Consider the following 5,109-nt stretch of genomic DNA (forward strand, 5'->3'; position numbering starts at 1 on the left):
ATAAGAGCTCTGGTAGCATAGTGCCTAAGGCACTTGACTGCTAACCAGAAGGCTGGCAGTTCAAACCCACCAGCCACTCCTCGGAAGGAAGGTTGGGCAACCTACTTCCGTAGTGATACTGCCTTGGCAACCCAAGGACAGGTCGTTATGAGTCCAGCCAACTGGACTTAATGGCACATAACAACAACATACTTTGGATAGGAGCTCTGGTAGCGTAGTGCCTAAGGCACTTGACTGCTAACCAGAAGGCAAGAGGTTCAAACCCACCAGCCACTCCTTGGAAGGAAGGTTGGACAATCTACTTCCATAGTGATACTGCCTCAGAAAGGAGGGGTTGCTATGAGTTGGGTCAACTCCACAGCACATAACAACAACAACAACAACATACTTTGGATGGGGAGCTCTGATGGTGTAGTGCCTAAGGCATATGACTGCTAACCAGAAGGTTGGCAGCTCAAATCCACCAGCCACTCTTCGGAAGACTGGGCAATATACTTCTGTAGTGATACTTTGTTGGAATCCCAAGGAGGGGTCACTATGAGTCGAGACTGACTTGATGGCAGTGAGTGAGATACTTTGGATGAGAGTAGGTGAAGAAATCTCAAATGTGATAGCAAATTTAGTTGAATGATGTGATCTGACAAGCTCTATATCATTACCTCAGCTTTAAACAAGAGGTCCATAAAGTTAAGTGATTTGTCAGAAAAATGCAGAAGTAACCAAACTTTAGCAATACTGTTCTTGAATTTTGTTTCTTTCTTCCTCTTTTCCCTCCAATTGTGGTTACAATTAGAGAGATATATATGAAAAGTGTATTTAGCATAATAAAGCAGTTCCATGATACGTAACATAGATAACCTGTTACCATCAACTCAATTTCAAATCATAGTGACCATTTAGGACAGAGTAGAACTGCCTCTTAGGGTTTCCAAGAATGTAAATGTTTACAGAAGCAGACTGCCACATTTTTTTCCCATGGAGCAGCCAATGGATTAAAACTGCCAATATTTCGGTTAGAAGCCAAGCACTTTTCTACTGCACCCCCATAGCTCCTACACCATAGATACCCACTCCCATCAAGTTGATTCTGACTCAGTGATACCCACTGGGTTTCCAGGGCTGTAAATCTTTATGGAAGTAGAATGCTTCAACTTTCTCCATAGACAGAGGTTGTCTTTTTATATGAATGGATTTCTAGCCATCATATGAAACAAGATACAAGAAGAAACAAGACTCACATTCATAAAAATATTTCTTCAGGTGTGGGAATCACAAGCTCAGATTATGAAAAATAAAAAACAAATATGCCCTACTGCTTTCATTTAGCATTATATTCTCTTTTTGAGAATATATTTTCTTTATTTTATAGTCTAGAAAATATGATGTTACTTTCAAAGTGAGAAAACGTAAAGTTACCTTTATTAATTAGAATAATTCCTATCATCCGGAGCCTCTGCAAGAGTTTAAAATACAGTATGGAAATAAGTAAAGAATTGACAACATGATAAGGTGGTCAAGAATGTGGGCCTCTGGGATTCAAATCCTTACACTGCCCCCCACTGACTCTATGACCTTGGGCAAGTTACTTAATGGTCAGTTACAGCCTCAAATTGTTCAGATGTTAAGTAGAAACTACTGCATATGAAAAGTTCATTGTGAGCAGCATTTGCCCAGGGGTAAAGCTCAGAAGGCTTGAATGGATAGGAAAGAAGGACAAAAGGAAATAGTAACCATAGGTAGGAAGTGGGAAGAGTCCCGTTACATTGTGGGGATTGTAATCAGTGTCACAAAACAAAATGTGTGTGATCTGTTGAATGGATAATTTACTCTTAAACTTTCACCCAAAACATAATAAAAAGTTAACATAAAAAAATAAAAGTTCATTATAAACTTAATTCAGCACTCAGTAAATACTAGATATTCTTATTTTTACCAATATCTATGTTAGGCCATAAGAAGCTCTGGTGGCGCAATGCCTAAGGCATTTGACTGTTAATCAGAAGGTTGGTGGTTCAAACCCACTAGCCACTTCGTGGAAAGAAGACTGAGCAATCTACTTCTGTAAAGATTACCACCTCGGAAATCCAAAGGGGGTCGCTATGAGTTGGAAACAACTCGATGTCAGTGAGTTGTTTTTTTTTTTAAATGCTAGACCATAGACACAAAAGCTATCACTGTTATCATTTCTAAAATATTCTCAGTATTTAACCAGAATAACCTAAAATAACCAGAATTTCATTTATAGTCATTCAAGTACTTATCATCTAAGAAGGTTTGAGGAATTGAGGGCTTTCAAAAGACTTTTCAGTACTATGGATTTATAAATTGCTAAAATTCAAAAGGTAAATCTAGCACAATGATCCATGCAAAGTCAAAGAAAAGTAAACTCAAATTAAAAGAAAAGTAATTTAGTAAAATGATGACAGCCACCCAAAAGTGCACATATAGTCTGCTGTGATTCTTGAAAAATAACTTCAGAATTTAAAAAGTTCAATCTTTTCTACTAGCTTCATCCACATTTACCGGTTTGCTACTTTCTTTTCAGCAATTAGTACTGTAATAGGGGGGAAAAGACCCCAGATTCAAACAGGTTCAATAGAGACATTTTTATTAAGCCTTGGACAGGACAAACACAAAACAAAGACATTCATCCTGTATTAGGGAAACAATCAGCTGAGAAAGCTGAATGAAATCTGCTGAGTCATGGCCATGTGGCTAATTATACTTGATTTTAAATCATCACAAAATCATGACTGGCGGTAAACAGATTCATCACTGTTGAAGGCAGGATTATTAAACAGGGAAAAGACCCGGATTGGGATTTGAAGATAGGAAAGGCTTACAGGATTGGTTTGGGCCTTGAAAACCTAGATAGATGGTGGTCCTGGATAGGCTGTGACTCATGACCATGCAGCCTGAGACTTAGCCACAAAGTGGCTACCCAACAATACCAAGATCCCAACCTTAATTTAAATCAGAAAAGGACACACTCAGGCAAGTTCCCTAGTTCCTTTGGTGAGTATAATCTACTTTCAGGAGCTCTGGTAGCATAGTGCCTAAGGCACTTGACTGCTAATCAGAAGGCTGGCAGTTCAAACCCATCAGCCACTCCTGGAAGGAAGGTGGGGCAATCTACTTCCATAGTAACATCACCTTGGAAACCCAAGGAGGGGTCACTATCCAAGGAGGGGTCACTATGAGTCCAGCCGACTGGACAGCACATAACAACAACAACAATCTACTCTCAACTATACAATTTTGGCAGGTAAACTGCCCCTCCTAGAACTTGTCTGTGCATAGCCACAATGATGGTCAGAAAGAACCCAAATGGCATCTAAAACTTATGTCAAGCCTCAAAATGAACTTATGGCTCCCACTGTAGACCATAACCTTCCACAATCCCCGTATTCTTTAGAATTTACTCTTAATACACTTCTCAGCAATACTTCTCTCAAGCAATGCATCTATTTGCAACAAATAACAGTTTCCTTAGAAAACAATTATCCCAAAAGGCAAACCAATTTCTGAGGATAGTGTGGTAGTTATGTTTGTGTGTCAACTTGGCTAGGCCAGGTTGAGTGGCTGGGCAGCTGGATGTAGTATTTCCCATGATGAGACTGGTAATCAACTCCATGGTGGAATCTACTATGAGCAGCTGAGTAGCTGCCTTTGGTTATATGGTCTGCTTCCTGTATATAGGAGAAGTTTTGAGAATGGTCTCTAGCCTATGGCATGCTTGGACCCTGCATCTAGCCACGTCATTGCTCAGCAGCTTGCTACGCTCTGCCAACCTTGGGACTTTCAATTGACTTAAGTCAGTGGCCTGCCATGTGGTAACATCGGGACTGTGCCTTTTGACTTGTCAACCTTGGGGCTTCTCAGCCTCAGCAGCCAGCAGCTGTCTGAGTGAAGAAATGCCTCTAGTTCCAGTGGGCTGGGAGTAGGAGGTAGAGCTGGACCCAAGGTTGAGGAGCTTTCACCCAGCCCCTAGAGCCTGGCACTTTGAACTTGGACTTAAAGCCTCCAAATTGTAAGAATAAACTCTTATTTGTTAAGGCCATCCCATTTGTGGTATATTCCTGTCAGAGCGGCACTAGGCAACCAGAACACATTTGGTACCGAGAGTGGTTCTAGAGAGGCAAAATCATAAGGATGGCTTCCTAAAATTGGTTCTTCAGTTTGAATCCCTCCCCTCTGAAGGGATTACTGTAAAAACAATATCTCTTCCACCTCAGTTTGATGGGATTAGCCAAACTGGTCGTGCTGGGTCATTGCCTGACACAGAGGCCATGGAAGACATTCCTGAATGTTCTCAGGAACTGCCTCAACTACCCATTGTTGCTGCTAGACCTATAACTAAAGTTAAGACGAAGCAAGCCCCAAAAGGTGAAATAGAAAGTATGACTGAGGAGGTGGTATGCTATACCTGAAAAGACCTACTTGATTTTGCTAACATGTACATACAGAAACCTGGAGAATATGTATGGGAATGGCTACTGAGGATGTGGGATAATGGTGCAAGGAATGTAAGATTGGATCAGTCTGAGCTTATTGATTTAGGCCCACTAAGTACAGATTCTTCATTCAATGTTTCAGCTGGAGAAGTTAGGAAAGGATCTTGCCATCTGTCCTGTCATCTGTTTGTTTGGTTGACTCACTGAAGCATGGATTATGCGGTGGCCTCTCTTAAGTCAAGCTGAAGTACCAGACCTGCCTTGGTATAATGTAGAAGAAGGTATCTAGAAGCTTCTGTTCTGGTTACCTAGTGCTGCTCTGACAGGAATATACCATAAATGGGATGTCCTTAACAAATAAGAGTTTATTCTTACAATTTGGAAGCTTTAAGTCCAAGTTCAAAGTGCCAGGCTCTAGGGGTTGGGTGAAAGCCCCTCAACCTTGGGGTTCAGCTCTATCTCCTACTCCCAGCCCACTGGAGCTAGAGGCATTTCTTCACTCAGACAGCTGCTGGCTGCTGAGACTGAGATACCCTAAGGTTGACAAGTCAAAAGGCACAGTCCCGATGTTACCACATGGCAGGCCATTGACTTAAGTCCATTGAAAGTTCCAAGGTCAGCAGAGCATAGCAGGCTGCTGAGCAATGACACAGCT

The 5,109-nt window shown here is 41.3% G+C and overlaps 1 protein-coding gene across 1 annotated transcript in view; it reads right to left on the reverse strand.

The window, feature by feature from the left end:
• MAK (male germ cell associated kinase) overlaps positions 1-5,109 on the reverse strand; it is a 97,761-nt gene that overhangs the window by 79,217 nt on the left and 13,435 nt on the right. The window lies entirely within an intron of this gene.

The sequence above is a fragment of the Orycteropus afer genome, unplaced genomic scaffold (assembly GCF_000298275.1).
Source record: "Orycteropus afer afer isolate SDZICR_OR568_19922 unplaced genomic scaffold, OryAfe1.0 scaffold00012, whole genome shotgun sequence".
In the NCBI taxonomy this organism is placed as follows: domain Eukaryota; kingdom Metazoa; phylum Chordata; class Mammalia; order Tubulidentata; family Orycteropodidae; genus Orycteropus; species Orycteropus afer.